This window comes from Parasteatoda tepidariorum, chromosome 1 (genome assembly GCF_982258835.1).
Source record: "Parasteatoda tepidariorum strain Cologne lab strain chromosome 1, Ptep-v5.0, whole genome shotgun sequence".
NCBI lineage: Eukaryota > Metazoa > Arthropoda > Arachnida > Araneae > Theridiidae > Parasteatoda > Parasteatoda tepidariorum.
This window is the reverse complement of record NC_141755.1, coordinates 99,736,447-99,749,060: the sequence shown is the minus strand read 5'-3', so window position 1 is coordinate 99,749,060 and position 12,614 is coordinate 99,736,447. Positions and strand designations below refer to the sequence as shown.

At 25.5% G+C, this 12,614-nt stretch overlaps 1 long non-coding RNA gene across 3 annotated transcripts in view; it reads left to right on the top strand.

The window, feature by feature from the left end:
- Positions 1-228: 228 nt before the first annotated feature.
- The window catches only part of LOC107451847 (uncharacterized), a 114,434-nt gene continuing 102,048 nt past the window's right edge, over positions 229-12,614 (top strand). For 2 of the 3 annotated variants that reach the window (XR_015428577.1, XR_015428578.1), the window contains exon 1: positions 5,876-6,752. This is a non-coding gene — a long non-coding RNA (uncharacterized LOC107451847). Of the gene's footprint in view, positions 1,558-5,875; positions 6,753-12,614 lie in introns of those variants that run through there. The other variant, XR_015428580.1, reaches the window with a different exon arrangement.

The following is a 12,614-nucleotide window of genomic DNA, read 5'->3' as shown; positions in this document are numbered from 1 at the left end:
TTTTACATCATAAGTTTTTTCGCCTTTATTTTTGATCAAAAACATAAAATAATAATAATAATAAATAAATAATAAAAACCTAGATGTATTTTTTCCAGAGATACGTTAGAAAATAAAATGAAAAATATTGGGAAAAAAAATTAGTTATGATTTAAATTGTGTAATGTTATTTAATTTCAATTGTGTGCTTAACATTATGAATAAGCTAATTATTTGTCTTGTTTTCAGGTGATTTTAAATTCTCGAAAGAGTATGACGTCAAACTTTTGAAAGCCAATCACGGAGACGCAATGGAAAATGCGGTGTTCATTGTTTTGGTTGTGTTATAATGAAAAAAGTGAAAAAGAGAAATATACCCTGGAAATGTAGAAAGAAAAACCAGTTTGATGGAAAGAAAAAAAGAATTTTAAAGGAAGATATGGAGAATAAAAAAAAAAACTGAGTTTAGAAACAAATGATAAGAAATTAAAACAAGTTGAAATCTTTATACAAGCAGAAGATTTTTAGAATGAGAAATTAAGACAAGAAAACAAGCAAAAATCTTTGTGTGACCAAAAAAAATTTCATATGAGAAATTAAAACGAGGAAAAATAATTGTGTGACCAGAAAAAATTTAACGTGAGAAATTAAAATAAGGAAAAATATTTGTGTACTCAAAAGAATTTCCAAATGAGAAATAAAAAATAAGGAAAAATATTTGTGTACTCAAAATAATTTCCAAATGAGAAATTGAAAACAAGGAAAAATATTTGTGTACTCAAAATAATTTCCAAAGGAGAAATTAAAAACAAGGAAAAATGTTTGTGTACTCAAAAGAATTTCCAAAGGAGAAATTAAAAACAAGGAAAAATATTTGTGTACTCAAAAGAATTTCCAAAGGAGAAATTAAAACAAGTAAAAACTTCTGTGTAATCAGAAAAAGAATAAATAAATAATGGCATAAGTAAGATTCCCAATTTACAGTAAACACTTAAGAACGAGGAAGTTAAATAATACCACTTGGTTTCATGAAGAATATATTCTCAATTTATTCCGATGAGTTTTTATTTTTTTTCAATTTATCGAAATTCATATGTACCCTATTAGAAAATTCTTTGCTGTATACACATTTTACCAACAATTCAACTCATTTCGAAAGATATTTGAAATTGAAGGAATACCGAGTCATTTGCTAAAGAAAACACGAGTTGTCATATTTTCACTAACATCAGCGCAACCCAGAATTAAATGAAGCGCCATCGTGTTTGAAATTAGCGTAGAAAGAGAAGGATGATGATTGGTTAATGAGAAAAACTTGGCGAACATGATCAAGAGCAGCCATTTTCGTCCACGTAAAAAAAACAAGTTAATTTGGCCGAATGAAATTATGTTTTTCTAGTGCATACTTACCAAGCTCTAATATTATTTTATTGACATACTTCGTATGGTTGGTTACATTTTGTGTGTGTGTCCGTGTTTTCGAATATTTTTTGGTGAATCGTATATATGGGATTGTTTTTGTTACATTTGGACTACCCTAAAAGTTTGGATTATCTAGTTGGACGTTTCAAGTAAAATGTAAGTTTTGAAAATATTTTAGATATTTGTTCATTATCATTTGTTATAAAACTGCATTTAGTATGACTTATATTGTTGACATATGAAGTTATGAATTTGAAAGTGTATTTAAGTAAGGCAGAGGTATATACTGTCTTTTATAATCCTTATAAATTTCTAAGTTCATAAATCTGTTTATTTTTTAATGTCATTTAAAAGACTTCCATGCTCTTATTTTTGATATCCTGCAAAATAATGATTTTTGCCATTTTTTATGCATGTTAAAAATTCTGGTGTTTAAAAATTTTAATTTTTTTCCCCTTATAATATGAAATCTGTTACTAAGACATTTTCAAATTCTTATATATTTTATTATTTTTGCCTGTTTACTTATTAAAAATTATGAATTTTTGTTGATTAACATAAATTATTTAACCTTTATTAAAACTGCATAGAGAATAATAAATATCACTAGAAATAAATATAAACATACCTTTATTTTCGAGGGATATTTGTTTTAAAAATAGGACATTCTGACATTTGCTATAAAAGTAAGTAAAATTAGATGTAGTAAAAGTAATATACTTCTAAAATATATATGCATGATAGATATTTCTTTTCACTTAAGTTTTGCATTTCCACCATTGTTTTGAGTGTGTTAGTGTTTTTAAAAATATTTTTATTCTTTTTTTACTAGAGTAAATTGTTTTATTAGTGTTTTTTTAAAAATATTTCCTAGTGTTGTTTTTTACTAGAGTATAATGTTTTATTTTCATTTCTAATTTAAAGTTAGGTGCTAATAAATAAAATAAAAACAATATTATTATTTTTTTCTTTCAATTTTGATCGAATTTCTTAACTGTATATTTTTTACGCATTGTTAAAACAAAAAACTACGAAAAACTAGATTGTAACTTAAGAAATATCACTGAAATTTAATAAAAAAATCAGTGTTTTTTTATTGTTATTAAACATTGAACCGAATTGAATAATAGTTATATTTTTATTTAGTTATTGGTATTAAAAAAGATTTTTAAATGGTATCATTAGCTTGAAATTTTTATTGTTTATACTGATTATTGATAAATTCTTCGAAAAACTATGTTTATTTTTTATTTGTTTAATTAAAAAGTACAATGTAAAAAAATAATAAGACTGCTTTACAATTAAATATTGAAAAATATGAGTCCTTTATCCACATATAAATAAAACAAAAAGTTTTTAAATAGATTAGAAGTTCTGTAGTAGAAAATATATAAGAACTAATGATAAAAAAATATAAGCCTAGAGAGAAAAATGTATACACTTGAACATGAGTGTATTTTTCTTGTTTAGTATAATTAAAACTTAAAAATAGAAAAAAATATGTGCTGAATATATGCTAAAAATATGTAATAAGAGTATTTATTTATTCTTCAGTATAAATATATTTAGATACATTGTACTTAAAAACATAAAAAATAAATATGAACGGTATATTTTTATTGTTAAAAATGTATTTCGAAACATAATTCTAAAAGAGAAAAATAAATATTCATTTATACTGCTTTATTTTTAATGTTTTGTATAACTTTGTTTAGAAAAAAATATATTAGTGCATTTTTTTAAAATTTTTTTAATTTTATTTAGAAACATCTTTATCATAAATATTCATTAACATGAGTCTATGTATCTTTATTTGTAAGATAATGCTTAAAAATAGAATAATAAATAAAAAGCATTTTTATTGTATAATGTTACTTAACTCTATTTTGAAACATAATGCTTAAAAATGGAAGAATAAATAAAGGACATTTTTATTGTTTAATATTACTAACTCTATTTTGAAACATAATGCTTAATAATAGTAACATATACACCTATAAACATGAATGTTTTTTTTTTTTTTTATATTTAGTATAATGTTTTTTAAAAACATCACTTAAAAATTTAAAAAAAATAAATACTTAGTAAATATAAATGCATTTTTTTTTATTTTTGTTTACTATTACTGTATTTTGAAACTGAATTCCTAAAATAAATATTCAATATTCATATCTGTTCACTTTTTATTGTTATAAATAATAAAATTTTTTGTGTTAAAAGTAATATATACAACATTTATTATGCTAAGCCTTATGGGAACAGTTAAAATTATGCAAAAGTAACGATCATTTTGAATAATTATTTCTTTATGGAGTATTTCAAATTTTATTCTCGCATCGATTTATTATCTTTTAAAATTGATTCTATTAAATAATTATCTTGAAGTTGTGTAACAAAATATGATTGTGGTATTTTTTCACTATTGAAGAAAAACAAAAAGAGTGTATTAGACGCATACAAGCGAAATTTCACAGCATGGAATATTTTTTACTTGTTTTTGTTGTTGTTGGATATATAAATTGTTAAACAATGTTTTTTTTATTTACTTTTGTTAGATTGTCACAGGAATTAAAAACCTCTATTTACAGAAATCCCATAACCGTCATTATTTAGTACTGTAATAAAGAATTTAAACAGTAAACAAATCAATCCTGCGTAAAAAATATTTTTCTTATTATTATTTCCAATTCTCTCTATGTTTATGATATCAAAAAACTTTTTGTGAATTTGTATAAGCGTTTTTTTTTTTTTTGTTTTTCGTTAAACATAGTATTACTTTAAACAGTATCAATAGTATAAAAACTCGAACAACCTCTATTCCATTTATATTAAATTATTTGCATTCACTTCTTTTTTTTGCAATTTTTGAAACTTAAAATATACACTGTGTTTTATCGGTCGGTTTGTGTTTTTACTTTGATAAATATATTTATCTTGTTATTACTATATTTTTCTTGTTATTATTATTATTTTTTTCGTTTTTATTATCATTTTTCTCGTTACTACACGAATTATTTATTATTTACGTTAATGAAATTATCAATTATTAGATGCTTAAATGTTTGTTAAATGTGTTACTAACAATGCATTTAATATTGTTAATAATTATTGCAATTACTACAATAATCACAATGTAGTACTATGCATTTTGATTTAAGTGAAATCTACATAGGGGAACAAAATAAAAAAAATTATTTGCCACCTGATAAAATGAATTCAATACAAACATTATCATACGTTTTAAGTTTGTTATACCAATTTTATTACTGTAATTGAATCTCATGTGTCATCTATTAGCTATTAAAAATATTATTTGTTTTTAAACTTATGGTGTGTGTTTCAAACGTACATAAATACAAGTAAAATTACAAAAGTTCGTAAAATAATTATCCGTCTTGTGTTATTGTTATAGTCAGAAATAAATCAATCAAAACATAGTTTTAAAATAGCATTAGAACCTATATTCAATATTATATTCTATTCAATATTTTTGTTTAATGTGCAATAACATCTATATGGTGCACTAGTAATGTCAAAATTTTTAAAATCTCTTAAAATTTATTATTTCGCATTTTGTAGATTTATTATTTGACTAATATTATGTGTTTATATTTATGTGCATTTAAAATACATCATAATGTTCAAACAAATATTTTTATTAAATATAATTAGTTAATAATAAAAATATTGTCATAGACATTTCTTAAAATATTATATCACCTTAATTAAACCAAATTAGATCGCCATTAATAAATAAAAACATTTCAGTATTTATCTCAAAGAGTGCTGCTTTCAATGTGTTAATCTATGAAGAACAGTCTTAAAAATCGCAACACGTCCTGATCTTTTTTCAATAACGTATTGATTTAAAATTAGGCCTAATCAAGATGTTAATGACCGAAGAAAAAAAATATATAAACAAACAAATTAGGAGAGAGAGAAAAAAGTTCCTAACTTCTCTGTGATGTCGTTTCAAAAAGTTGCCAAGTTAACAAAACCACTCTTTGCGGCGTGTAGCGGGAAAAATAAGTTCAAAATTAAATAAATGAAGAAAAAAAATGACCGCGAAAACTTTTCTCCCTAATTATCTTCCAACGCTAATTAATAGAGGTTGGAGTACAATTTTAGCACTTCGAATTCAGAAAAGACTGTGAAAAAAAAAAAAAAAACTAAGTCAAAAGAGAGCAATTTTTTTGCGTTCTCCCCAATTTTTCCAAAAAGTTGCATTGGGCGCGCATTGTCTCTGCATACCGAGCGTAATTTGGCGCTTCAAGCCAATTCCCGAAAACCTTTCCTTAATAATGATAATCCATCAGCGTAAGTGCATCTATTCTGACGTCACGGCAACCATTTTTTCACTATTGGCCGCCCAAGGCAAAAACGCCTCATCGGTTGGTTGTTTTGTACGATTTGAGGCGGAGCGCTGAAGAGAGTGGCGCCAATCGGTGCGGTGGAATTCCGTGACAGCAATGATTGAAGGGCAACGAATTCTAAAAGAGGGAGTCCCAGTGGGGGTAGGAAAAGAGAGAGGGGAGCAGCTATGGTGAGCGAAGTCTTTTCTCTGACTACTAGACTATTCTTGGATGTGGTTGTGAGTAGAATTGTGCTTTATCTTAGCGCTGTGGATTGTGCTTTATTTTTCTTTTAAATGCGCCTGTAGTGTTGTTTATCTTACTGTGGTGTTCTCTCATTGTTTCGCCTACAACATTTAAAAATATAGATAAAATGACCGATTGATTTTGTTCATTTGACGTGCTTGACCATTGGAAATAGGCGTATGGAATGGATTCAAGAATCCTTTTTTTTTCCTGTGTGTTATTTTATTTTATTCATTTTTTTTTTACGGCACCATGTGGATTACGCAAAAGCGATGGTGTGAAAAAAATTGTTATTAAAAAAATTTAACAGGTGTGTATCGCTTACTCTTTAACAGTGGAGTTATTTGTGCGGTGTGACAACCAATCAACCGTTCTGTTCTATCCGACAAAAAAAAAGGAGGATTTTGAAAAGAAGAAAAACTACCTATAGTTATGTGGATAACATCGCCTGGCTATGTGTGAAACATTTTACAAAATTCAAACTATGTGTGGAGTAAAGGAAATGTTTAAACTACGCAGAGCGAGGTATGAAGTTCTTACTGTTTCATACAGTAGGTAGGAACTTCATACCATGCTCGGTGTGGTTTAAAAAATGCGTCAAGAGTTTTCACGTGTTAAAAATGAAAACAGAGAACGCCGGCCCACGTGTTCCGACACTTCAGCTCGCAACGACCCGGCGGAAAGTGCGACTGCTGCCGCATCGAATGAAGAAGGATCTCCGTACCCCAACTGTCGGCAATTCACGGAACACAGGTACATACTTTCTTTTATCACTTTCTTTGGCTTTTTCTGCATTTCTCTTTGCTTTGTATCCGACTGCTTCACTGGCATTCTCTTCATTAACATGCTTATTTGTTTTTCAAAATACCCTCCAAAAAGAAAGAAAATTAAGAGGGGTGGTGCGTGGAAAATACTACGCACTCCATGTGGTCGCGTGTTGTTAATTGAAAAGCGTGTACAATTTCTACGCTCATAAATTAACGTTCCAATTAACCTATGGGGGTGGAAGGGAAATTTTATGCGTCGTACGAAGACAGAAGATGTCCAATGAGATGGTGCTGCTCTTAATTAAAGGAAAGAGGGGGGTGGGGAATGATGGTACTCCTTTGGATCGATATGGAATGCGAAGCTTAAGACTTTGAGGGGTGGAGTTCCCCCTTTTTTTTCAAGGAGGAGGAGAGAAAAAAAACAGAGAAAGAGATTAGTGACGATGACGTCACGTTTAATTAGGGCTCCCTACTTTAAAGGTGAATTACAAATTACTGATTTTGAGAATTTTGTTTTTCTTTCCATGAGAACGCCACGTGATATTCATTGTAAATAATCCTTTACGTTCTAAAATTTTGTTGTATTCAGAAAATTATAAAGAAATTTTTTTTTTGGTAAATTATATTTTACTGTTACATAGTTTAGTTTTAATTGCATTTTTTAGAGGTGGAAAATTATGATTCGTTTCGTTTATTTGTTGTTTTTATTGCAAATGACAATCAATATTTGATAATTATTACTAGAAATATTAATAAAAAATAGATTATTATTATTTTTTTAATAAGCTTGTGATACCTAATTACGATACTTGTATTTAGCTATTTGCATAGGATTGATGTTCGTATATTCCCTCCTTTTAGTAATGTTTAACAGTAGTTAAGCATTGCTTAGTTCAAAGTAAAGGCATGCACTAATAGTTTATAGGCAATAATAATAAATGTTGAATAATTTTGAGCCAGATTTTTTTCTTCTTTCTTTTCTTCTTTTTTTTGGTCTGTATCGCTAGAGATTAATTTTTTTTAAATTAGAAAACCATATTATATCAAATAATTATAAGAATAATCTATATGCATTTAATTAAGAAATCATAATATTTTGAATAATTAGTATAATGTATGGGAATTAAACACTATATACATACCTGTAAAATTTAGTTGCGTTAAACTTTATTTATTTTATGATATGAATGCATCATTTAATTGGCTGCTTTTAAAAAGATTTGTCCCTATTTAATTGTAAATATAATTTTAAAATGTATCTTGTGTTATACATTGATCTATAATTTTAGTAAAAATGAGTTATTATAAATTTTTTTTCCGTCTTATTTTAAATACATTCTTAGAAATTATTTATTCCGTTCAAAATGAAAATAATAATTATTCACTAATACATATTGAAAGAAAGTTAATTTCTAACTGAAAAAACTTGAAGAAGGAGTTGATCTCTAAATGATCAATTTTGTTTGAAAAGCAAAAATCAAAATGAATTATTATGATTTCGAATCTTTACTCAACATATACTCGATTTTTTTTTTCTGGGTTTACCATTTCGAACGAATATCAAATATTGAATGGTTTGAATCGAGTCTTTACTGGAATATCTTTGAAAATAAATTTTTTAAAGATTTCAGTTAGTTTATTTTTTTCCGGAATTCTTTTGTCTTATCAAGTATTAAACGTTTTAAAGTGATCTTGTTAGACTATTGTATGAAACAATATTTATACTTAGTTAAATTTAAATTTATGAAATTACGTAATTAAATCTAGACTCACTTAGTTGCAAAAAGGATATAAATTGTTTCATTATTTTTATGCCTGGTTCCCATCGAACTTTCGAGTTCTAAAAAATTAAATTTTTTAATACATAATGCGAAGAAAAAAAGTATCTTTTATACAAATGTATTTCAAGAGTAAGTCTATAAATTTCAATATATATGATAAGAACACATATTTTTTGTCTTTATTATATTTTTTATTTTGTCTTTACTTATTTTATTGTTGGTAATCAGTAAATGTGATACTGCTTGGAACGAAAATTTTCATTATTGTAGAAATTCTATTTTTGCTCTTACTAGGTTTCAAAACATAATCAATTTGTTTATAATTATTGATCCTTTAATTTTAATCACTTGAATCAATTTTCTTTAATGGAATGATTTAAATCCTGAACCCCTTTATTAAATGTAAATATACAGTACTAAATTTTATTAAAATAATGAGTCCATGAAAACGATTAAAATTTATTTGTAATATTTAAAAATACTAAATTATACATTAATTTTGCCCCACAATAATTTGTAAATCTTTCTTAAAAGGTTTATTTCACATATTATTCTTGTTGCACGATTGTTTGAAGATTTTTTTAAAGCTGGAATAAATAAAATATTACATTTTGTTGGGGTGCTCCCTTTAAAAAATAATTTCTCGTGATATTAACTGCATTTTACTCAAAGAAACATAACATTGCATTAAAATTATTTTATCAAATGAGTAATATTATAATCGTTAGTATTATTTTGTGATTATTTAAACTGATTTCTTTAACGTGTTAAGTTTAATTTTATTGGTTTTTCTTTAAAATTAATGTATTTCAAAGTTAGATAATTAATATCCTGATGTTTGTGTTGGTATAGTCTGTAAGATATATTATTTAAATTATCTTCATACTTTACATCTTATCATCGTTTAATGAAGTAGAATAATAAACTAGTATAATATATTACTTTTGAGTATTTCTGCGTAATCACCAAACATGAAATGATTTGTTTTTGCCTTAGCAAGTTGAAATTTGTTTATTTTAACTTCAGGTATTTAATGAAATTAATTTAAATTTGGCAACAACTAATAAAATTGTTTATAAATTGTAATTAGAACTATGTGTTATCGCCAAATCACTTGGCTAACAATTTGATTATTGTTAACTTTATAAGTCACTATTTGTTTATTTAGACGCCAAATAGTTCATGAAATAAAAATAATTTAACAACAAATAATTGAAGTTTTTAATAACTGCGATAATTTTAGTTATAAATTATATGTTACGTTTATAAATTTGTCTTGTTCATCTCTTAAAATAGAGTTTTATTAAAATAAAATCAAAATGAACATTAAATGTATCTTGTATTGTATATATGTATCAAAACATATTACAATTGAAAACAGAGATTTAAAAGAAAAAATAATTATTAGTTAATGAAACACCCTTTAAATACGTTATAGAACAGTGATGTCGCCAACCACGATGCCAAATTCGTAGCCAAATTATATGGATGACGCAAAAGAGTTATAAATTTACTTCTGAAGTAATAAATAAAGCTCCAAAAATTTCACGAACAAAGGCATGATTGAATTAATTTTTAATAAGTTATTTTTTTCATATAAATTAATTTAAGAGTAGATTATTAAGTAAAGGTAAAGAGAGTTAAAAGTAGAGTTTAAGAATTATTAAAGAAAATATGTATAAAACACAAGTTTAAAATATAATGTTTTTATATTTAATTGTCTATAGAATTATTTTTGACTGGGTCAATTAGCATCTACATGATCTTTTTCTATTAAGGGAAATCGTAATTTTAAAAATTATCTTGTAATGTTTAAATACGTGCTCATTTTTTCTTAATTTCTAATATCTGCATTGGTATGTAAGTACGTATAAGAATTATGTTAAGTTAAGCAAATGGATTCGATAATAACTAATTAAATATAGATTTTATTGACTTATCGTAATTGATCTTATGATACACTGTTTAAATGTTTAGACGATATATCAATACGTTGCTAGAATAAAGCTTGCAACTACACGGGAATTTAAAAATTAAGTCAAGTAGAATATGAATAGCAACTTCTTTGATTTTTGAATGGAGGAAGTTTCCCATTCTTAATAGATATCTAATATTTTTTTTCCATGAAAAGTCGAGAAAAAACATTTTAAATGTAGTAATTAAGTTACAATATTTAAAGTTACTTAATAATTTTCATATTCTTGATCAGTATTAAGTAGTTTGGAAATTTTTGCTTTATTTAAATATAATTATTTGATGAAAAATGGAGAAAAAGTCCTATTCTTTAGAGATATTTTTTTTTTTTTTTTTTGTGAAAAAACATTTAATAAATGTTGTAATTAAATTACAACATTTAAAGTTACTAATAATTATGTTAAAGTTATTTAATAATTTTCATGTTCTTGATCAGTATTAAATAGTTTGAAAATTTTTGCTTTATTTAAATCTAATTATTTGATGAAAAATGGAGAAAAAGTCCTATTCTTTATAGATATTTTTTTTTTCCGTGAAAAAACATTTAATAAATGTTGTAATTAAATTACAGCATTTAAAGTTACTAATAATTATGTTAAAGTTACTTAATAATTTTCATGTTCTTGATCAGTATTAAATTGGTGGAAAATTTTTGCTTTATTTATACATAATTATTTGATGAAAAATGGAGAAAAAGTAACAGATATTAGGGTTGCCATAAAGTTGAAATTCTCTTTAAGGAAGCAACAAAATTGTCAATGAATGTTATTGCGCATCTAAAACGTTGGGGGTTCTTCTTGCGACTGAGACAGCCCAGCTCCTGGGGGAAATTGTCTTTCCCCCCTTCATCAGCAGATCGCTTAATTCTCATTTAAATTCAGACTCACTAACGCCCTCTAGTGACAAGTATTAATTACAATTTAAGAATCGAAACATTTAATGGAATGGAATTTTAAATTATTTCATCCCTTACAATGCATTCAAGTTTGTCTTTTATTTTGATAAATATAATTTTTGTAAGTTTTTATATATATATATAATATAATATAATATAATATATATAAAAACTTACAAAAAATAATATTTAATAAAATAACTATATAATTTTTTAAAATTTAAATTGGAAAAACTAAGTATCAAAATTAACTAAATGGTAATGTATGTCGTTTTTCTTCTTCTTTTATGCATGTAAACAAAGTTTTCCTTGCCTTTTCTGATAATTTAATTTGACTAAGCTGATAATTGTTAATCTTACAATAACTTTGACAGATTTTATTGTTTATTTGTTTAACGTATATATTACTTCATCGATTAAAATATATTTCGATGAATTTGGGGTCGGCCTCCAAAAAAAGAATGATTATATTCGTATAACTTATTTATACTATTTATAATTATTATAGATAAGTAAATATAAAATGTTTCGAAATAACTTATTAAATTAATTACTACTTCAAGAAATTATGGCCTTAGATTACTCTAGCATAAGATGATCAGATACCCCAGAAAAGTAATATACTGGTAGTAAAATTTCTAATCAGTTATTTGATGACTCGCGGCTTCGCCTTTTAGATTCATATTCTGAGAACAAAAACCTTCACAGAGATTTTCTATCAGATGTAAATTTTTTTAAAAAATAATTTGCAAGTTAAAAGGAAAATTTTCGAATATTCTTTTAGAAATTTTGCTACCATTTTTTTTAAAGTTTTCTGAGGACATTGGTCAGCTTACTCTAACAGTGAAATTTATCGACTGTGAAATAGTGCATAACACTCTTAGAATAAGTTATCTGTTAAACTGGGCAACAATCAGTTTTTTTTACACTAAGCACTTATAAAATATTAACTATTTAATAAAACATAATACAATTCCACTGTAGTAAAAGTTAAATGAAACGTAGTAATGCACGCCGCCTTGGGAAAAGTAAACGAATAAATATATCCTCTCCACTTTTTTTTTTTTCAAGTAATATACTATATTTTAATATCTTGACACGTATTTTCTTTGGTAAATAAAGGGGCTGAAAGTGTGCTAGATCTTTAAAAGGAGGGAGAGATAGTAGAGAACAAAATAGGAATAGAAAAAAGGCAGTG